Raw genomic sequence first — 23,730 nt, 5'->3', positions numbered from 1 at the left:
GCCAATGTAACCCCAATATTTAAAAAGGGCTCCAGGGGCAATCTGGGAAACTACAGACCAGTGAGCCTGACTTCGGTGCCAGGAAAAATAGTGGAAAGTGTTCTAAAGATCAAAATCACAGAACATATAGAAAGACATGGTTTAATGGAACTAAGTCAGCATGGCTTTACCCAAGGCAAGTCTTGCCTCACAAATCTGCTTCACTTTTTTGAAGGAGTTAATAAACATGTGGATAAAGGTGAACCGGTAGATGTAGTATACTTGGATTTTCAGAAGGCATTTGACAAAGTTCCTCATGAGAGGAGTCTAGGAAAAGTAAAAAGTCATAGGATAGGTGGCGATGTCCTTTCATGGATTACAAACTGCTTAAAAGACAGGAAACAGAGAGTAGGATTAAATGGACAATTTTCTCAGTGGAAGGGAGTGGGCAGTGTAGTGCCTCAGGGATCTGTACTTTTCAATCAACCTAATAATTGAAGGTTGACCGTGCCGCAAATACGCAGTAGAGACCAGCTCTACCGCGCATGTGCGGGCGAGCACGTCGGTCTCTGCCAGAAAAAAAAAACGTGGCGGCGTCGTCGTCGGGTGGCGGCGGCGGCCAGTAGCGAGGGAGGGAGGAGAGAGAGGGAGGGAGGGACTGAGTGAGTGGGAGGACTGAGTGAGGGAGGGGGAGGGAGGTAGGGAGTGAGGGGAGAGGGAGAATGAGGGAGAGGTGAGAGACAGGGATGTGAGTAAGTGGAAGGGGGAGAGGGAGAATGAGGGAGAGGTGAGAGACAGGGGTGTGAGTAAGTGGAAGGGTAAGAAGTTGTGGAGCAGAGAAAAAGGGAGTGGAGGAGGGCTGAGGGGGAGGGGATGGGATTGAGAGAGGGTGGGGAGTGACTGAGGGAAGGGGAGAGAGATGGGAGTGACTGAGGGAAGGGGAGGGAGGTGAGAGTGAGGGGAAGGAGGCAGTGGGAGACAGAAGGTGAGTAAGACTGAGTGGAGGAAAGGGGAGGAGTGAACGAGGGGAAGGGGGAGAGAGGGAGAAAAAGTGTAGAAGGGTGCTGTTAGAAAATGGACTGAAAAAAAAATGTAATGTAGGCCGTTTTAATGGGCTTAACGGCTTGTATATTTATAAATGATCTGGAAAGTAGGAGGTCACGTGATGTGATAGCTGGGAAGTCGCATTACTTCCTGGCTCCGGACCTACCTCGCCAATCGCTTGTCATCTTACCGCATAGCGACTGGATTTTTGGCTCTGAATAACACCAGGGACGGGGCATATGTCCACAGTTGGAGCTCGGAGTAAAACTGTGCTGCCTTTGACGGGGAAAAACGGGAAAAAAAGAGAGAGAAATGCTGCGGGTGCCGGATCCCAGGATGGCGGCCGCGCCTGATAGTGAGTCATCGCCCCCCCGGTGCTGCTTACCATCGCCAATATTAAAGACGCCATCTGAGAGACGCTTGATGAAAAATGGGCTTTAATAACTGCCCAGCTGGGGGAGGTCTGGGAATCCCTTGCCACTTTGCCTCCGAGGCTGAAACGGGTGGAGGCACTGGTGTCTGAGATCGAAGATGCTGTAAACGCTGATGTCCCTAAAATGGCGGCCCGCGATAAAATGCTACAGGCCCTCCAGGCTAAAGTGGAGGATTTAGAAAATAGGGCTCGGCGAGAATATTTGCGCTTCCTGGGATTCCCTGAGCACATAGATGAGCGCTCCCTGCTAGAATCCTGGCTCCCTGAAGTATTAGGGCTGCCACGTTTACAAAGCAAGTTAGGTGGAGCATGCACACCTGTTGGGGGGACGAGCTCCGAATTCAGGGAGCCCCCGACTCGTAATAGCAAAAATCCTAAACTCAGCACACAAGGCCGAGATCTGGAGGGCTTCCTGTTCCAAATCGGAGTTACTTTACCAGACGTATCCCATCCAGATCTTTCAAGACTTTTCAGCATCAGGTTTTTCCCCTCTCTGTTCGTCTTTATATAATCGTGGAATTAAATTCGCCCTGATGTTCCCTGCGTGCCTGCGGATTTGGCATGCCGATAAAATTCATAACTTTGATTCGGTGGATCTGGCAAAGGGATTTGTGGACACTTGTTCCTTGAAGTGGGATGCCTTACCACGCTAAAGAAGTCTTTGATTTGGGAAACTAATAACTACATCTGCTGTGTGACCAGCGCTACTGGTAGTCATCCGAGCGCTGGGCTTGTGAGGATAAATTCCTTTCTACTGAACCCAAACTGGAGAAGACGACCCCAGGAACACTTTTCTCTGGTAATACCATGATTGGCCATGTCCTATTCTTCTTTGGGTCCTTCTTTGACGAGGATTCTGGAAATATGCAGCTGATTATTTTACTGCCGCTAAAAAGTGTGTGGCAAACAATTCAGGGGATTCCAGTGTTGGACGATGCTGTACTCCTTTCCACGCTGTATCTCTATTACGGTTACTTTTTTTGCCGACGGGTACAAGTTCACAGCGGGATGGGGAGAAAGCATAAATTGCTTCGTGGGCCACACGGTACCATCTTTCACGTGTCATACACAGATAGACAATGGCGGGCTTACAGATTGCCCAGTTCGGAACACAGTTTATGTTGCATAGGAATTATATGCTTGCGCGGATGGGGGGGATATATTTTCATATTGGATGTTATTCATTGTTGAATGAAGTTAATGCGTGTTTACCTGATTACAGGCTAAGTTCACCCTCACCCGTGTTGGGGACGGGAGGTGAGGTGGGTTTGGGGCGCATCTAAACATGATTTCCCCACTTCCATTATGGAAGTCTGGAGAAGTTTGGTATGGGAGAACTTGGGGAGACCTGAATTTGGTGAAAGGGGGAATTGGGGGGGGGGGGGGGGGGGGGGGGGGGGGGCAGAAGGGTGGTGGGGGGAGAGGGGGTAGGATGGGACGGGGACGAGCAGACAGTTTCACAAGGTTTGTTGGTGAATGCAGTTATCTGGATGTTTGTCTGTCTAAACTTATGGTATCTCCTGCGGGGAGAGCTGTTGGGGGGGGGGGGGGGGGGCGGGGGGGATGGGCTATAGCTGGGAGGGCCCTCACCTATGTTTTTTCTCTCTAACACCTAAGCAAATGCTCTCTCCTTTTCTAATACACTCAGATTTATCTCTTGGAATGTTTGGGATACATTCTCCTATTAAACGCTCTAAAATACTTTCCCTGCTGAAGAAAAAAATCTGCTTTAGTGGCCTATTTACAGGAGACACATCTCTGTCGCCGAACATGCTAAGTTACGCCGTGACTGGGTGGGGGAAGTACAATGTGCCTCAGCATCCTCAAAATCAGCAGGCGTAGCGATCCTAATACACAAGAGACTTCCCATCACCATTAACAGAGACATTGTGGACCCCCAGGATAGATACATTATCTTGATTACAGAACTTTATGGTCAGACTGTGGTGTTATGCAATATCTATGCCCCTAATATATATAACCCTAGTTTTTTCAGGGAAATTTACTCTCATTTAATTCCATATCTTAATGATACCCTGATAATAGGGGGAAATTTTAATACTATTCGGGATGTAACCTTAGACGCCTCTACTTCACGTAGAAGGGAACGGGGCATGGGGCGGGGGCCCTCAATTTTTGGAAACCGCACTCCACTTGTCGGATGCCTGGCGCATTCTACACCCCATGGATCGTGACTTCACTCACGTATCCAGAGCACATGCCACCTTTTCTCGGTTTGATTATTTCCTGGTTAGCAGCCAGGCATTTCCCCTCATCCAGGATGCGGGGATTGATAACATTCTTGTTTCCGATCATGCGCCCATTTGGTTGGATTTCCAATTTTCTGGATGTCAACCCCCAGTTAAGCTCTGGCGGTATTCTTATTTTTTGGCCTCTGACATGAAGTTCCAGGAATATCTTAGAACTAAGTGGAAAGACTTTGTCTCTGAATCAGACCCAGGCCTCCCAACCATCACTGCTTTGGTATACTGGGAAGGCAGTTCTAAGGGGAGATATTATATCCTATGTCTCTCACCGTAGGCAGATGCTGGACAAACGCATCTTGGTGCTGAATAGGCAGTTGCGTAAAGCTAGGGCTCACTTGGCGACGACAGAGAGTCACGAGGCCAGGGTAGCCGATCGCTCCCTGCAATCGGCCCTCAACTCCCTTATACACAGTGAGCGAAGAAAAGTCACATTTACTATCAGTTCCACTTATATCAATACAGTAACAAAACAGGGCGGTTGGCTAATTTAATCAGATCCACTAAAAAAAAGTAGGTTTATTCCTGCGCTACGAACATCGCCTAACACAGTGGCTAGAGATACCCAATCCATTTTGAATGGTTTTTGCAACTTTTACTCGGATCTATATATGTCTGAGGGGGGACATGGGGAGGCCTGTACACAGTTCCGCGCCGACCTACCTATTCCCTATCTGTCTAATGCCCATCGAGAAGTACTCAACCGACCTATAATAGAGCAAGAAGTCAGTAAGGCTATAGGACACCTGAAAAACTTTAAGGTGCCGGGGCCCGATGGCTATATGGCAGAGTTTTTTAAACATCTGGTAGACCTGATATCCTGTCCCTTGGTGGCTGGATTTTCCGAATTGATAACGAATGGTACCTTCCCTCCCCATGAAAATTTGGCTTTAATTACACTCATACCTAAAGCGGGCAAGGATCCTCTTAAGCCCGAGTCTTATCGCCCGATCTCATTGCTAAATTTAGATCATAAATTATTGGCTAAAATATTGGCAGATCGCCTAGCACCTATTTTACACACTCTGGTGGGCGACCATCAGGTGGGGTTTGTCAGGCAACGCTATGCATTGGTTAACATCCGTCTGGTATTGACTGCCATGACAATCTGCAGACAGATGGACCTCCCAAATTTGGTTATTAGTTTTGTCGCAGAAAAAGCATTCGACAGGGTGGAATGGCACTACTTGTTTTCCATCCTAGAACAAATGGGATTCAATGTTTTTTTTCTCCAGGCGGTGAAACTATTATATATCGACCCCCAGGCCGCTATTCTTGTGAATGGGGCACAGTCGGCACCCTTTAGGGTGACCAGAGGCACACGACAGGGCTACCCGTTATCCCCCCTATTGTTTATATTGCAATTGGAGCCCCTCCTGCTGGCCATTCATCAATGTCAGGAAATTCGGGGAGTGCGATTTGGCTCACGGATCTTTAAGGGGGTGGCCTTTGCGGATGAATTGCTAGTATTTCTAACAGCCCCCCAGACGTCCCTGCCTACTCTACTGCGGTTAATGGAGACTTTTGGTGGTTTTTCTGGCCTACGACTCAATGAGTCTAAATCTTCTGTGCTAACATACCTTGCAACTCTGGCCCATAATTGGTTAGGCAACTTCCCATTAAAGTGGACAACTGACCCTTTATGTTATTTGGGGGTGTTTATCCCGGCAGACCCAGAACTGGTATATCAGGCTAATATCCCTCGATTTATTGCAGAACACTACAGACAGTCTGACCAATTGAAGTAAGTTACCCATCTCCTTGCTTGGCCGGATAAATTTGTTCAAAATGACCATTCTACCCAAATGGCTTTATTTACTCCAAAACCTACCGGTTTTGCTCCGAAAGGCGGATCTCAATAGACTAGATAGCTTGTTGCGGCGATCCCTTTAGAAGGGGGGGAATCCCCGTCTCCCTCTGTCTTGGTTGAAGGCAAGATGGGGAAGGGGAGGTCTGATATGGCCACATACAATCTGGCTTGTAATTTATGGATTACCAGAAATTGGCTGATTGATACACTGGCTTATGCCCCGTTATATTCCGATGAGGCTTTGATGGCACCTGTGGCACCTGCATATGCCTTACAGTTCCGACCCAAGCATCTTCCATTATTTCTCAAACGCACAGCCCTAGTACGCCCGATTCGCCTGACTTGGAGGAAAGTGATGAAACTCCTGCAGACACCCATCCAGTGTGCCTACTTTCTCCCAGTGTCGGGGAATGTTGAATTTACACCGGGCACACAATCTAGTAGCTTTCAGATTTGGGAATCCCGGGGTATCACCCGACTGGGCCATTTGCTCACGCAAGATGGGGAGATTATTCCTTTTAAGGATTTTCAGGCTATATATGGATTGGGGGTCACCCACGCGTTCGCGTACTTACAAATTGGACACTACATCCGGGCCCTTTCTGACACCCATAAAAATCCCTTGGTGTTCCACACACTGGATAGGATGTTCCACTTTGCATGGTCCAAGGCCCCATCCATGTCAATCTATTATAAATATCTCCAAAACTACTCTGCAGGAGACATGTGGTCTATCCTGGAAGCTCGTTGGAATAGAGATGGCGAATTCACTGTTAATCAGAATATTTTAAAGGTTTGTTTTCGGCGTATAACCAAGATCTGTCAACATGTATTACAGAGAGTTACAATTTAAATTTTTGAGTCGGGCATATGTGACGCCTCAAGTGGCATTTCATTTAACAATAACGCAATCGGCAAATTGCACCCGTTGCGGAACTCCAGTGGGTACTTTGCCACATGTTTTATTTGGTCCTGCCCTCCTATACTGTGCTTTTGGCGTCGAGTGGCGGACTATATGGCTGTCCTATTGGATGTCTCTTTCCCAGTGACTCCTCTCTGCTGTTTGGGTGCATATCCCCCATTCGGATCCGAGATCCTAGCTCGTGCCTGTTACGTAAAGCTTGTCTTGTGGGCAAGAAGGTGATTCTTTCCAGTTGGCGAACCTCTGAAGTCCTGTCCTTTTGTGCTTGGAGAAACTGTCTGCATGCCATGATGTCGATGGAATGCTTAGCCTCTCGACAATCGCCACGCTATAGATGGCGCTTTCTTACCACCTGGCAGGCCTATCTTCAGTCGCTCCCACATCGCATTTGTAGCCTTGTACTTAATGATTAATTCCCTGGTTTGATACCATGGAATGGTTTGTTTATTTATTTATTTATTTATTTCGGATTTTTATATACCGACATTCTCAATACAAGTATCGAATCAGGTCGGTTTACATAGAACAATAACTGTCGCAATAAAGGCGTTACATTAAACAGCGTTTCTTAACATAAGAGTAACATATAACATGTAAATATAAATATAAATAATCCAACTTAAATATTACATAGACAATAATAATAATAATGATGATACTAACTCGTCAACAGGACGAGGATCAATGTAAGGAATGTTTAAAGCGTGAATAAATATCTTTAATAATTAGAGGGATAGTCTAAATTGTGATGTGTTGGTACATAGACCTTGTTGAAGTGCAAAAATCCGAGTTATGCATGAATTAAAGAAGACTGATGAATCAGAGAAGGAGTCTTAAACAGGTGAGTTGTTCAGATCTGGCGTGGTTGGTTCTTGAGGGGAATATGGGTGATCGAGGATCTGATGTTGGACTATTTTCCTCTTTGACCGGTGTCTGAGTGCTTCTTTTGGATGGAATATGTTGCTTTGCTGCTTTACATTCACCATGATGCTCCCTGTGGGGGGGGGGAGGGGAAGGTAATCCCTGGATGATTGTTTGTTACTGTAGAATGTAAAGACTCAAGGAGGGCTCAGAAACCTGCCCTCCTTGTTGTTATCTTACTGCTATTGAAAATAAAAATCGTTTAAACATAAATGATCTGGAAAGAAAAAGACAGTGAGGTAATCAAATTTGCAGATGATACAAAATTATTCAGAGTAGTTAAATCACAAGCGGATTGTGATAAATTGCAGGAGGACCTTGTGAAAGTGGAATATTGGGCATCCAAATGGCAGATGAAATTTAATGTGGATAAGTGCAAGGTGATGCATATAGGGAAAAATAACCCATGCTGTAGTTACACGATGTTAAGTTCCATATTAGGTGCTACCACCCAAGAAAGAGATCTAGGCTTCATAGTGGATAATACATTGAAATCGTCTGTTCAGTGTGCTGCGGCAGTCAAAAAAGCAAACCATGTTAGGAATTATTCTGAAGGGAATGTTGAATAATGTCATAATGCCTCTATCGCTCCATGGTGAGACCGCACCTTGAATACTGTGTACGATTCTGGTCGCCGCATCTCAGAAAACATTATAGTTGCAATGGAGAAGGTACAGAGAAGGGTGACCAAAATGATAAAGCGGATGGAACAGCTCCCCTATGAGGAAAGACGAAAGAGGTTAGGATTGTTCAGCTTGAAGTAATGGCTGAAGGGAGTTATGATATAGGTGTTTTAAAATCACGAGAGGTCAGAACGGGTAAATGTGAATCTGTTATTTACTCTTTCAGATAATAGAAGGACTAGGGGGCACTCCATGAAGTTAGCATATAGTTGTTGACTGTTTTTTTGAGGATCTTGGCTATGAAGGGGAGGTTGGAGATGGGTCTGTAGTTTGCCGGGTCAGATTTGTCTAGGTGGGGGTTTTTGAGGATGGGTTTGACTATAACATTTTTGTTTGTTAGGGAAGATGCCTTGCTCAAGGGACAGGTTGATTTTGTCGGCTATGGATCTGGCGATGAGCTTGGTGACTAATTTTAGGATTTTGGTGGGGATGGGGTCTGGTGAGTGGCAGGGTTCGCCTTTTGAATGATGGTTTTAATTTCGGTGGATGTGACGGGCTCAAATTGAGACCATGTAGTATTGTGTGAGGGTGAGTTTGGTAGTTCCATGTTGACTGGGGGTATCTTAGTGATGATGCTGGAGACTTTGTCCTTGAAGGGCGCTAGGTTTTCGCAGGAGATGGTGGGGATGTCGTGGGGTGTGTTCTGATTTGGGTTAGTCAGGTCTGTGATGTAGGAGAATAGGGTCCTGGGGTTGAATTGATAGTCGCAGATTTTTTTTGTGTAGAAATCTCGCTTTGCTTTGTTGAGGTTTGCTGAGTATATGTAGAGTATTGTTCAGGAGTTGGGTGTTCTTCTCCATTTCTTCTCTGCTTGTCTTAGAATTTGCTTTGTGTGTGTTAGTTCGGGGGTGTACCAAGGGGTGTTGTGTTTGGCGGAGGTTTTGATTTCTTTTCTTAGGGTGGGGCATTTAGACTTGGCTATTTCGGAGTTGATGGCGGTCCATGAGTTGGTAGCAGAGCTGGCGTTGTTTTTATTGAGAGTCTTTAACGCTTCGGGTAGCAGTTCAGCAAGGTTTGATGAATTTGACGTCAAATTGTCTGGCTTCGTGAGAGGGTGTTGTAAATGAAGCTTGGTTTGTATGAGTTTGTGATCGGACCAGGGTATTGTGGTGGCTGTGGGCGGGTGTATGTTGGAGATTTTGTTATTGGTGAAGATTAGGTCCAGGGTATGACCGGATTTTTGGGTGGGGGTGTTGACTATTTGATTGAATCCAATTGCAGACATGGTGGTGAGGAGGAGTTCGCAGGTCGGAAATAGTGGTGTTGTGCCCATGTGGAGATTGAAGTCTCCTAGTATGATGGCGGGTATGTCCATATTAATGTTGGTGGTTATGGTTTCGATTAGAGGGGTTAAGTTGTGTTGAAGTAGGCCTGGGGGGCATAGAGGAGGAGGATTTGGAGGTTTTTGGATTTGAATAGGTTTGCCTCGAAGGGGGGGGGGGTTCAGGGGTTGGGATGACTAGCATCAGTAGCATGGGATAGACTTAGTTTTTGGTGTCTCCCGTTCCTAGACCTATTGGCGACTTCTTTAAGTGCAAAAGTTCTGTGATTTCCTCAGTCGTAGGAAAGATCCGAAGTCGTCATGGATCGATGCCCTAGTGCAGAAATGGCCAGAAGACAAGTTGCTGTATGTCTTTCCTCCATGGTCCATGTTGGGCAGAGATTTTTTTTTTTTTTTTTTAAATTAAAAGCCATAGAGGGATGGTGCTCTTGGTTTCTCTGGATTAGTCTAGAACACAGTGGTATGCGGATTTGTGGCAGCTCCTGGTGGACTTACTCCTTCGACATATGGTGTACAGGAACCTGTTGCAGCAAGGAATGCTTCTTCATGAAGATCCGATTTGATTTTGTCTTCCAGTATGGCCCTTGAAAGAGCTCGCTTGCTGACATGTGGATACTCGGCGGCAGTGTTTTTCCACCTTACTAAGAGCTACAAAGTTATCCATGTCCTTGGCATATGTGTGGATTTGGCAGGTGTTTGAGGTCTGGTGTGAAGATTGACGTGCTCTTCCTGGTTCTGCCAAAATCCCATTCATTTTGGAATCTTTGCAGGATGGTTTGAATAAAGACTTGGTGCTCAATTGCCTAAAGGTATAAGTAGTGGCCTTCGCCTAAATTCAGTGGTCAGGTAAATGGAGGTTCTTTGTCAGCCCATCCTGATATGGCCAGTTTCCTGTAAGGAGTGAATCATTCTTATCCTCCTTTGTGGTCTCCGGTGCCCTTATGGAAACTTAATTTGATGTTGGATTTCTTGGTGGGCTCTACGTTTAGTCCACTGCGCACCCTGTCCTTGTGGTTACTGACTTTGAAAACATTTTTTTTTTCTTGGGGCAGTTTGTTCTGCGCATAGGGTTTCTGAACTGTAGGCCTTGTCTTGCTGGGAGCCTTTCCTTCGGGTCACTCCAGGAGCGGTACAGCTACTTACTGTTCCTTCTTTTTTACCGAAGCTGGTCGCTGACTTTCACTTGAATTAGTCCATCTCCTTGCCGTCTCTGGACAGAGAGATGTAGAGGTGTTGAGATCCTTGGATATCAAGAGACATGTTGTCAGGTATTTGGAGGCCACTAAGCCTTATGGAAGACTGATTGCCTGTTTGTCCTTCATGGCGGCACTAGGCAGGGAGAGCTGGCCTCACAGGCTACCATAGCTCGCTGGATTAAGGAGGTAGTCATGGCTTCATACGTTGATGCTGGGAAGCCATTGCCTAGTCAGTTCAGGGCTCATTCCACTAGGGCTCAGGCAGTGTCATGGCTGGAAGTGAAATTGTTGTCCCCTGTCAACGTTTGTCGAGCTGTGACGTGGTCCTCTTTACACACTCGTTTTCCAGGTATCATCGCTTGGATAAGCAAACTCGGGAGGATGCAGCCTTTGCATATGTGGTTTTGACTGGACCGTGGGCAGCCTCCCGCCCTATTTGGGAGTAGCTTGGGTACATCCCACTTGTTCTGGATTCATCTGCCTGGACACTAAGAAATCAGAAATTATTACTTACCTGATCATTTCCTTTTCTTTAGGACACTCAAATGAATCCAGCTTCCCTCCCTTGGCTGCAGAATTATTGTGGTGTGGTCCTTCTGTGCGGTAATGAGTTACAAGGATTTTTGGTAAGTGTTAGTACAGTCCCTAGCCTAGTGGTAATATATTCTTGTCTGAGCTCAGTGTTGTCTGTTGGCTGAGTATTGAAATGTTTATCTGTTTTTAATCAAGTTTTGCTAGTCTGTCCACAATTGCTTATGAAGAGAATACTGGCAGGCTGATGTAACTGCAGGGGTTTATATACTGTGACATCAGTTTGCTCTGTCTCCATCTGCTGGTAGAGGTGCATAACTACCTTGTTCTGGATTCATCTGACTGTCCTAAAGAAAAGGAAATGATCAGGTAAGTAGTAATTTCTCACTTTCCTACAGAGAAAATGGGAGGGAGGTAGGGAGGGCATGAAATGCATCAGGTGCATAGTGATTTTTATAGTTGTATATTTTAATGTATTAGTTTTGCTGTTTCCTCCCGCCCCCTTTGCCCTTTACGTAAAACTCATTGTTCTGCTAACCAGTCCAGACAAGTGGGATTTATCCTCCCTACCAGCAGATGGAAGCAGAGTGCAAACTGCTTTATACTGATGTCCTTCCTTTTACAGCCTGGTGCAGGAGGGAAGGCGTCAGTAATTCTCTGCCTCCAGTAGGAGTTCCTAAAAACAAAACAAAACCAAAAAAACCCCATGGCTGTGTATAGCAGCTTGTGATAGTGACTCACTGACACTTTCCTTCCCTTCCTTTCTGCCCCCTACTCCTGGCTTACAGGTATGGAACGCAGGAGAAAATGTGGGAGGGACAGAGCTTGCTGTGCTGCAGGCTCCTTTTGCAGGAGTTGTGACAGAGCAGACCTAGCTGCAGCACCAGGCAATGAAGCTATTGCAAACAGAGCGGTGTCTTCAGAGCAGTGGGGCCTTTCTGAAGGGAATACAAAAGGACATTCCAGATGCTCTTCAGAGGCCTTGGGAGACCTTTCTGGGAAACTCCCAGAACGAGAGGGAGGCAAAAAGTCTAGAGGAGGAAGAACAGAAATTTTGTCAAACGAAGAGCAGACAGAAGCAGGAGTAAACCTGCAGCAAGAACCCCCCCCCCCCCCCCCCATGGAAGGGCCCCAAGATCATAAGAGGCCCAGATTACAGTTATTTATTTATTTATAGATTTTTCTATACCGGGGTACGTAAATAACATCACCTCGGTTTACATTCAAACAGTAATTCAGCATTGCGCTTTTCAGTATAACATAGTAACTGAACGAATACAATACAATATATAACTTTGTATTAATAGAATATAAGCAATATATGAGAGACTGTGGAAATTAGGATGAGTAGTTGAGGATTCAATTCATTAATAGTAGTTAGATCAGTTGTGGCCCTGGGACTAAGGTCCCCCACTCTGAAAAGGTGGATTCTCTGGTAGAGTCTCTTGAAGAAGATGGGGAAATAGTTGAGCCCACAGCTGATGCAGCAGTCAGATTATTTAGGAGGGAAGAAATGGATCCACTGACTGCCAAAGTATCCCAGTCTCTAAAACTGAAAGATGACCAAACGAAGCAGAAAGGACCAGGGAGATCAAATTCTGACAGGAATTAAAAACAACAACAAAACGGCTAAGAACTTTCCAGTGCATTTAGCTATAATAGACATACTCAAGGCAGAGTGGATTACCCTGACGCAACATTTTAAGTGCAGGAGGGCTACAGAAAATCTGTATCTAATACAGGAGCAACAGCAGGATCAGCAGTTCAGGCTGCCCAAGCTCACAATTTTCTTTGTGACCAAGCAGTGGTCACAAAGAAAATTGTGATCCTAGTTGTAGCAGGGTCAACACTGAAGGTCCCGCAGGACAAGAAAGGTGGAGTCCGCATGTAAAGGATCCTTTTGAAGTGGCCAGCCTCTCTTCAGGTGGCCATTTCTGGGAGATACGTAACCAGGACACTGGTCAGGTGCTTGCAGCAGTAACACCTGGAGTCTGGATTCAGACACATTTCAGTCCCATGGAGCTGACATGCTACATTTAGAGGTAGCTGCAGCCTTTATAGCAGGGACAATATGTGATCTAGTCAGGGCAGCAACCAGACAAATGTCAGTGATAGTTATGGCTCAGTGTTTACTGTGGGTGAGAAATTTGGGTGGCGGACTCGACCTCGAACACCTGATTAAGCAGGCTGCCAGAGGACAAAGGCAAAACAAGATCCAGAAGAGATTTGGGGAGATCTCTGTCTAGGGACTGTAAACAGTATAGGCTGAATAGGGCCTTCAGCTCCTGAAGATCTAGGCCAACAGGCAATGTACAGCCCTTTCATGGGAGCAGGTGCTACAGCGAGAACAAAGATTCAAGAAGACTCACAGCAAGCAAAGACCTCCATTTACAGTGGACAGGGCCACTTCTCAAGCCCACCGGTAGAAATAAAGTTACATCTTTATTACAGAGAATGGACCCATATCAACGGGGACTAGTGGGTCCTGGAAGTGATCCAGTGGGGATATGCCCTAGAATTGAAAGCCCAATAAAGGATGCCTTCATTCTAGCACCATACAAGGCTCACAATTGGGAGGCTGTACAATCATCCATAGACAAACTGCTGTGTCTTCTAGTGGTAATACCTGTCCCTATAGAAGAAAAAGGGAAAGGAAGGTACTCAATATACTTTATCATCCCAAAGAAGGATGGAAGACTCTTTTGCCCTGTCCTGGATCTGAAAGGTGTCCCACTTCTGAATGGAGTCATTTAAGGACAGTGATCATGGCAGTAAGAAAAGGGGAGTTCCTATCAGCTCTAGAAGCCTATCTTCATATCCCAATCAGGAAACAGCAACAGCGCTACTTGCGCTTTCTAGTAATTGGAAACCATTACAAATTTCAAGCCCTAACCTTTGGTCTAGCCACAGCCCACAGAATCTTAACAAAGGTAATGATAGTAGTAGTGGTAGCACTGCGCAGAGAAAGGGTAAGGGTACATCCATATCTGGGCAACTGGCTGATAAGAGCTGACTCCGGATAGGATGGGTGCCAGATAATTGAGTTATCCAAATGCTGGAGAGGTAATAAAAACACAAGGCAGTTGGAGCCATAGCAGCTGTTGACCTACCTTAGTACTCGTGGGGGAATTCTGCAAACGTTATAATGGTCAAAATAATACAATTTACATGATAGTCTTTAAGTAATTACATTTTAAATTAATACAGAAAAAAGTTATTACTTAAAGATGCAGAATTTCCCTAGAAATTCACTGTAAGTATGTCCCTTCTATTCGCTCTCCCTACTCCCCTGGCCACTTTGCCCTCTCAGGCCCCAACTCCTCCACCTGCCAGTATCTCTCCCCTCCACCTCTAGGCTCAACCCCTTCTACTCTATTGCCAGTCCCAGAGTTTGACTCCGTTCTCAGTACTGCCCCTCACACAGGCTCCCTCTGTCCCTCCCTCTCTCACACACATACTCCCTCTCTCTAGTGCACATACACACGCCCTCATACATGCTCCCTCACTCTCTCTCACACACACATCCCCTCATACAGGGTCCGTCTCTCTTGCATATACACCCACACAAGCTCCCTTTCTCTCTCATGCATACACCCTCACCCAGGCTACCTATGTCTCTCATGCACCCCTTCACACAGGCTCTCTCTCTCTCAAACACACACACACACACACACACACACTCCTTTCACCCTAGCACCCTCACATACACACAATCCCTTTTTCATACACAGGAGCTCCCAATCTCTCACACACATACATGCCTTCACAATCTCCTCATAGGCTCCCTCTCTCTGGCACCCACACTCAAGGATCCCCCTCCCCCCCCCCGTGCTCTCACCCCTCTACACACTCTCACGCACACACACACGAGCGTGTCCTGTGGCACAAGGGGGCCTTCATCTTCTCACGCTCCATTTGTGGCATGCTGAGGTCTCCTCTGCCATTTTCTGCGCAGAATTTGGGAATTCTGTGCTCCGCAGTAGTGCGGAATTCCCCCAGGATTATACCTTGGGAGTCCAACTCAGTACAGATTAAAAAAAAATAAAAAATCCATAAGCTGCAAACTCAGATCAGAGCAATGTGGACAGCAGCTGCCTTGCGAGCACATGACTACCTCCAACTTCTGGGTTCAATGATGGGGACAATCGAAATGGTTTTGTGGGCAAGAGCTCCCTTGTGCCCTCTGCTGTGGAACCTGTTGTCCAGATGGTCACTACAAAGCCAGGATCTCCAACAAGATAGTACTGTTAACAGGCAAGCCGAGGAGAGTCTGGACTAGTGGGTGGTGAAGGCCAGTCTGTTGAGGGGTGTCAGTGGAGGGGGGGGTTCCAAATTAAGGCAGTGAAGGTGACCACAGGTGCGAGCAGATCAGGACGAAGAGCACATTGCAAAGGAGAACTAGTATAAAGGGGATGATCAAGTACAGAAATGTCGTTCTCGGTGAACCATCTGGAAACACAAACATATTGGCAATGGAAAGCTTTCTTGTGAAGGGGAAAGCAGTCCAAATGTATACAGACAATGCTACAGTGGTAGCTTATGTCAACAGGCAAGAAGAAGCGAGAAGCTGGTAAGTAGCAATGGAAGTGGAGTGCCTCATAAGATAGGCAGAGGAACATCTAATAGACATATCGGCAACCCACATAGCAAGAATACTCAACCAGCTTACTACCAACTTATTACCTAAGTTGCCAGGTAGTAGATCCAGGAGAATGGGAATCTGCCAAGGAAGCCTTCAGCCAAATAGTAGCCAGGTGGAGTTGCCCTCAACGGGACCTAATGACAACATACAAGAACACAAAGGTGAAGCAGTGTTTTTTTTTTTTGTTTTTTTTTTAAGCTATAGAAAGGAATGAGATCCAGTGGGATAGATGCCATGGCTCAAGTTTGGCCAGTGAATGTGCTTCTTTGTGTTCCTACCTTGGCCAGTGATGAGGAAGGTACTGAGGAAAATTGACCAGCCTTGGATTATCAGCATTCTAGTGGCCCCAGATTGGGCAAGACATCCATGGTATACGGATTTGATCAGAATTGAGATTGAAGAACTGCTCACAATCACTCAGAAAAAGTTTCCATGGAGGACCCAGCACACTTCTGTCTTATAGCATGGCTCTTGAAAGGAAGAAACTCAATAAGAGAGAATATTCAAGCCAGGTAATACAGAGTGGCCCATGGGAAAAGTAGCCCGCCTCCAATACCAGTGCCAGGCAGGCAGGCTACTTTTCCATGAGCCACCCTGCACGACCCTTCTGAAAGCAAGGAAGACTTCCACTTCATTTCCACTAGAATCTGGAAAAATCTCTGAAGAATGGTGTAAGAAGGAGCTGAGGCCAAGGAAAGCGCAGGTCATGTTTATCCTACAGTTTCTCCAGGAAACTAGCTATAAACTCATTAAGTGTCCAGATAACCACCATAGCATGCTATGGGGTAAACTTGAGGGGATTCCCTTAGCTTTACACCTGGATATAGCTAGCTTCTTCAAAGGGGCAAATCACGTCCATCCAAGGAGACCAACAGTCCCGCCGTGGGATTTGAACTTAGTCTATCTAAGCGGCATCATTGAAACCACTTAGGAGAGCCTCTATAAAGGATTTAACCTTAAAGACGGCACTGTTGGTAGTGATTTGCTCAGTTAGAAGGATCTCAGAGTTGCAGGTCCTCTTCTGCAAGGATCCCCTAGCTTTCTTTTTCCAGACATAAGAACACATCAATCCCATCTTTCTTGCCAAAGGTGATGTCAGACTTTCACATGAATCAAGTGATTGTTTTGCCTAACTTTAGTAAGGAAGAATGCCTGGACTGCAAGAGAGAGGTTAGATGCCTAGATGTAAGGCGGAACCTGATGAGAACCTTTAGAAGGTCAGACAGACTTTTTATACTGTTTGCAGGGCCACACAAAGATAAAGCGGTCTCAAGCTTCAATTGCAAGATGAATTAAGGGAGCAGTTGATGCAGTGTACATACCAAAGGGGAAACTGGTACCGGTGGGCATGAAAACTCATTCCACAAGAGCTCAGAAGGCATCTTGGGCAGAACCTAGACTGGTAGCCCCAGCAGAAATTTGCATGGCAACTACATGATCCTCGCTATATGCCTTCATAAAGCATTACAAGCTGGACTTCCAGGAGAGGAGGATCATAGCATTTGCTACAGGGGTCTTGAAAGCAGCTCTAGGGTACTCCTGCCCAGGATAAGTACTGTTTAGGTACATCCTGCTTGTCTGGACTGGTCTGCAGGATGATGAGGAAGGTTCAGTTAGGCCTTATCTACTAATTTTCTTTCCTTGAATTGTGACACACCAGTCTAGAACCCACCCTGAGAAGAAACTGGAGATAGAAATTTTTTTTTTTCTGAGTTCAGGGGAACCTTACTGCTCAGCTTGGGCAAGAGACTGACGCTATATAGGGAGGCTTATCGATTTAATATAGTTTGCATTCTGCCTCCATCTGCTGGTAAGGGCATCATGAATTCCACTTGTCTGGATTGGCTGTGAGAATTTAAAGAAAGGCAATTAGAAGGCAAGAACTTAATTGAAACTTCTGTTTGAGTCCCTCTTCCAAGCTTTTGCAAAATCACAGGAACCTTGTTACTTTATGTAATCTTCCTTTGGCCTACTTGTGTAAAAAGATGGAATATCAAATGCTTATAAATTAAAATAAATATAACATTGAATCAGACTGTGTGTGTTCCCCCAGAGCTTTAATTGTGTAAATGTGAGGCTGCATGTTTAAAAGCATGTACAACCTGTCCTGTTGGCTGGATTTTCTTTTTCCCCAATCTATAGCTGTGTTTCTATAATATTGTGATATCTGCAAGAGTTGTTTCTTATCAGTCCATAGTTTGGGAATCCCTTTGCACAGTAACACTTTTTTTTTTTCTTATGTCTTTCTAACTTTTTTTTTCCTCTGCGCTGGTACTATTTTTGTTTACTTTGTTTAGCTTTGTTTCTTATTCTGTCTATTGTTTGTTCATTTATTCATTTTTCTTTCTTTCTTTCTTTCTTTCTTGTGACCTGGCTCATAGGACTTTTCCTGCCCTGTAGTTAATGACTGGACTAATGCCCCTGATATCTTGGAGTACCTGGCTCCTAACATTGTTTGACTGGTGCTTGAAGTCTTTTCTAAATATATTTTCATCCCTGAAACTATATACTGCCTTTCATCCAAACAGGATTTTAATGTTTTGCAATTAATTCTCCAGAAACAAACATGCGGTCCCTATGGAGACTAGGGGATGATGTGGTAGCTCATTTGTTAGTTTTTATGCTGCATAACAGTTTCTCAAAGGGAGAGCGGAAAGGTATTCTGATTAGTACCCAATTTTGGTCGAGTGAACTAAAGCATGAGAAATAAAAGTACTCATGTCCTTGGTCAGGTTAAGCCAGTCCTGGTTTATTAACTTTTATCCCTAAATATTAGGTGCTTTTATAGGCTTTTAGTTCCAGTAGGAGAGGTACAGAGGGGTCTTTGACATGTATTGGATTGTCTGTTTTGTAGAGAATGTGGGAAACGTTTTTAGAAAAGCAGTTTACATTTTGCCATGAAAATTACCTTTATTTTGCAGTTTTCGGATGTTAGAAAGTACTGCTTTGTTGCAGAAAAGACAGGTTTTTGTTTTTTTTTTTTTTTTGTTTAAACATTTTTATTAAACCATTCGAGGGGAAAAAAAAACAAGCACACAAAGTGTCACGGAACAGGTTAAATACAGAAGCAACAACATTGTGCTAAGCATATGACATCATATTACATGTGTTTACACGATAGGTTTACTTTAAGTCCCCCCTACCCACCCTCCCTCCCCTTGGCAACAGGATATATTCAAGGCTGTAGAGATAGATACCTTATAATTTACCTTTATATCTAAGGTAGAGCACTTACAAAGTGACTTCCTTAACCTGCGGCAGGACATTGCTTGGAAAGCACTGGAACTATTATGTATGACTACAAACAAGTACAAGGGCAGCATGGATAAACAGGGACTCCCCCCTATTCTTGCTCCTCAAGCCACTTAGTGTACGGACCCCAAGATAAGTGAAAAGATTTCAGGTGGTCATGGTGGCCCGCAGTGAGACGCTCTAATTGGTAATAACCATGCCCTCTATGTAGCACTTTAGCTAGGCTGGGTATATAACACTTTTTCCAATGGGCTACAAGCTCAATTCGTGCCGCAATAAATACCTGTTGTGAAAAATCCTGAGATGGTTTATTCAGGGCTTCTGTTGGTAATATTAATAAAACATGCCATGGCTTCACCTCTATGGGTTGATGAATGACTACTGATATCCAGTTGATTATCGCCGGCCAATAATTTTGTAGCCACCATATGTGATAAGAGCCAACAGCCCCACACTTCCTCCAGCAGGCATCAGAAATAGTAGGTAAGAAACGATGCAGGGAGTTGGGGGTAAGGTGCCACTGATATAACAGTTTTCCTGTATGCCGAGTTAAATATTTGCACCCACTCCTCACCTTCCAGCATGTGCCCAAAGTCCTCAGACCAGGCCAACTGCTGTCTAATCTTGCCTGGGGATCTCCCAAGCAAAAGGGCATATATTTTAGATATTAGACCCCTCATGTTGTGTGCATTCATACAGTAGTTTTCAAACAATGAGCCAGAAAGGCGCAATGTGCCACACCTGGAGGCTGATTTCACAAAATGGTGAAGTTTGGCATATGCCAAGAAGTCCATCTTATCTAAGTGATAATAGGTTCGTAGGTCCTCTATTGACATTAATGAACCCTGAATTTGTATATGGTCAAGACATTTGATACCAGCTTCAGCCCATACCCTAAAAGTGCTGGATAGCGAAGCCTGGGGAAATATTGCATTTTCAAAAAGGTATGTTAACAGAGTGTATTGTTCTTTTCCTATCAACGTCTGTTTCCATTGTTGCCATATCTTGAGCGTGGTGCACATTGAGTGCTACATACAGTGAGTGGTCTGTTTTCCAAGTAGTCTTAGGCTGCCATGGAAGCGCTGACAACGGCATTTCCCCATATATGGCTTGTTCTAATAAAGCCCATTGCGGTACATCTTTGGATTTGTGAATTACCACAAGGGTCCGTAATTGAGCTGCACAAAAATACCATGATAAATTTGGTACTCCAAGCCCTCCTCTGTTCTTTGGCAGGTATATAATATTGATCTAGACACACGAGGGGTGAATAAACGGAAAATGTCATCATGCCTTGGCAAGACCGCATCTTGAGTACTGTGTACAATTTTGGTTGCCTTTTCTAAAAAAAAAAAAAAAAAATAGTTTTAGTGGAGAAGGTACAGAGAAGGGTGACAAAATGATAAAGGGGGTGGAATAGCTCCCTTCTGAGGAAAGGCTACAGAGGTTAGGGCTGTTATTCCTGGAGAATAGACGACTAAGGGGGGGGGGGGGGGGGTGGTTATGATAGAGGTCTCTAAAATCATGAGAGGTCTAGAATGGGTAAATGTGAATCTATTATTTACTCTTTTGGATAATAGGACTAGGGGACACTCCATGAAGTTATCAAGTAGTACATTTAAAACTAATCGGAGAAAATTCTTTTTCATTCAATGCACAATTAAGTTCTGGAATTTTGTTGCCAGAGGATGTGGTTAGTGTAGCTGGGTTTAAAAAAAAAGGTTTAGATAAGTTCTTGGAGGAGAAGTCCATTAACTGCTATTAATCAAGTTGATTTGCCACTGCTATTACTGGCATCAGTAGCATGAGTTTTATTTAGTGTTTGGGTACTTGCCAGGTACTTGTAGCCTGGATTTGCCACTATTGGAAACAGGATGCTGGGCTTGATGGACCCTTGGTCTGACCCAGTATGGCAATTTCTTATAATCTTATGTTTCAATACTATACCTTTCCCTTGGATTTTTGCATTCTAAATGCATTACTCTGCATTTTTTAGCATCACTGTTTAGTGCTGGCAGTCAGTGCTGTTTGGTATGGAAGGTTTACTATATTTGTTTATTTAAAATATTTTCTATACCATCGCAACGGTTTACATGTAGGCATATATTTATTGTAGGTAAAAGTGTACTATAGTACATTCTAACAGGTGCCGTCAAAGGTTCGGTTACAATATATCATTAGACATAATTTTTAGAGAAGTAGGTCATGACCGAGTGTACCGAAGGTACTTTCACGGGTAATTTATCATACATAGTGTTATCATTGTTTATTGTGATGTAGAATTCATTGACTACTGTACCGTCCTAAGTACTGTGTGTCTGTGCTCATCTGCCTATTTCTGAATAATTCCTATTCTCCCGTCTCTTTGTAAAATGCTTGTTTAAAAAGCCATGTTTTTAAACTTTTCTTAAATGCCTTGTAATGCCTTAAATGCCTTGTAATTCAAAAAACTCATGGCTTTCTGAGAACCAGGCATACACTCATGTTGCAATAAGCCTAATACAATATGGGTTCCAAGTGCCTTTTTTGCAGGGTTTTTTGGTTGACCCCACCTCAGTGAATGTAAATATAACAGACACTGTTGTAAGTAATATTTTTAGCTCAGAACACTGTACTTTTGCCCTTTTTCATGTTCTTAAGGGAAGTTGTTCTTTGGTCAGGACTTGGAGGAGATAAGCAAACTTCATGGGAGAGAATAAGGGTCATAAATTGCCTGAAGATAAGCCCAAAGGGAAAGGGTCTTTCCCTTCACGCTCTCGTTTCAGAGAGAATAGGTGTTTTCAGCCTAACAAGGCTTCAGTTGGTGCCCAGAGACAGTCCTTTGGAAGGCAGCCATCCTGGAACTAGTCTTTTGAGGGTGAAATCCAGGTAGAGATGGCGATGGAGTCAAATCTGCCCAATGAAGTGAGGCCGGTCCACTCCTCTGTTTGGGTTATAGAGGGTCGGTTGGCTCTCTTTGAGGAGTGGGCCAAGATCATCTTAGACAAGTGGGTCTTAAGTGTGATAAGAAAAGATTACGCTTTAGAATTTGCTCGGCCACTAAGACTTATTCATGGTCTCCCCGTGTACTTAAATGGAAAAGAATGGAAAAGAAGATAGTGCAGGAAACAGTCTATTGCCTTTGCAGCAGCCTGTCCCCCTGGAGGAGCAGGGGACAGGCTGCTATTCCATTTATTTAATAGTCCCCAAGAAGGAGGGCCCATTTCGCCAAATCTTGGATTTAAAAATGGTAAACGTGGCTCTCAAGGTTCCTTGGTTCTTGTTGGAAACCCTGGATTCAGTGATTGTGGTGGTGCGTAAGGGGAGTACTTGTGTCTCTGGATTTGACCAAAGCGTACTTGCACAAAGGAATCCTGCCTGACCATCAGAGATATCTAAGATTCATGGTTCTGGGAAAACATTTTCAGTTTTGCATCCTACCCTTCAGTCTGGCGACTGCGCCCAGGACTTTAACCAAGGTGATGGGCATAGTGGCAGCGGCCCTCTGGAGGGGCGGGGTCTTGGTCCACCCATATCTGGACAGCTACTTGATTCAAGTGAAGTCAGAGAACCTTTGCCAGGCAGCAATGGACTTAGTTCTCCGGCACCTGAGATTGTTGGGGTGGATGGTCAATCTGTCAGAGTCATCTTTCCCCTTCTCAGGTTTTGGAACTTTTGGGGGTGCGTTTCGATATCAAAGTGGGGAAGACTCTTCTCACCAAAGAGCAGATTTCCAATTTGCAAGCTCAAGTCTGCGGATTGTTGGAGAAGTAGGTGCCTAAGGTCTGGGATTACTTGCAGGTTCTCTGATCTATGGCTTCCACCTTGGAGTTAGTTCCATGGGCATTTTCTCATATGTGACCTCTATAGTCTGTTTTACTATCCCACTGGGACCCATTGTCTGAGCAGTTTCAGCTGCTGCTTCCTCTTACGGAGTTTGCCAGGTCCAGTCCTGCAAATTGGCTTGTTCCGGACAAGTTGAGACAAGGTGTGGTTTTGGAAGTCCCAGTCTGGACGGTCATTACCACTGATGCCAGTCTCTCTGGGTGGGGAGCAGTGTGTCAGGACTAGTCCGTACAGGAGCAGTGGTCGGTGGAAGAAGCCATGTGGTCCATCAGTCGTTTAGAGATGAGAGTGGTGCGTTTAGCACTGCAAGCATTTCTGCCCCTGTTGAGGGGGAGGTCTGGGAGAGTCTTGTTGAACAATGCGACAATGGTGGCTTACATCGACCGACAGGGTGGCACCAAGAGTCGGGCGGTGGCTTAAGAAGCCCGGGAACTAATCAGCTGGGCAGAGCAGCATCTGGTGCTGTTAGCGGCCTTTCACATAGCAGACACGGTCAACATGCAAGCGGATTTTCTAAGCCGACAACAACTGGATCCCAGAGAGTGGGAGCTGTCCGAGGAAGCAGTGTGCCTCATCACTCGTAGATGGGGCAGGCCACACATGGATCGAGTGGTGACTTACTGCAATGCCAAGGCCCCACGGTTCTTCAGTCAAAGAAGGGAACGAGGAGTAGGAGTAGATGCCTTAGTTTTGCCTTGGCTGAGGGACGTCCTTCTGTATGATTTTCCGCCTTGGCTGCTAGTGGGCAAAATCTTGTGGTGTATAGAGGTCCATCCAGGTGATGTGATTCTAGTAGCACCAGAGTGGCTGAGGTGTCCTTGGTTTGCAGACTTGATCAACCTAGCAGTGGATGGTCCATTGAGGCTAGCTCACCTGCCAAATTTTCTGCCTCAAGGTCCCATATTTTCAGATCTGGCAGCTCGCTTTTGTGTAGCGGCTTGGCTTT

General features: G+C 45.1%; 1 protein-coding gene across 4 annotated transcripts in view; it reads left to right on the top strand.

Moving 5' to 3' along the window:
* SLC11A2 (solute carrier family 11 member 2) overlaps positions 1–23,730 on the top strand; it is a 222,310-nt gene that overhangs the window by 5,787 nt on the left and 192,793 nt on the right. For 2 of the 4 annotated variants that reach the window (XM_029594945.1, XM_029594944.1), the window contains exon 2: positions 11,071–11,160. The exons of the other annotated variants lie outside the window; for them this stretch is intronic. The gene's annotated coding sequence lies outside the window, so the exon portion shown is untranslated. The remainder of the gene's footprint in view (positions 1–11,070; positions 11,161–23,730) is intronic. 4 annotated transcript variants of the gene reach the window in all.

Source organism: Rhinatrema bivittatum, chromosome 3 (genome assembly GCF_901001135.1).
Source record: "Rhinatrema bivittatum chromosome 3, aRhiBiv1.1, whole genome shotgun sequence".
Taxonomy (NCBI): Eukaryota; Metazoa; Chordata; class Amphibia; order Gymnophiona; family Rhinatrematidae; genus Rhinatrema; species Rhinatrema bivittatum.
This window is presented reverse-complemented; position numbering and strand designations above follow the sequence as displayed.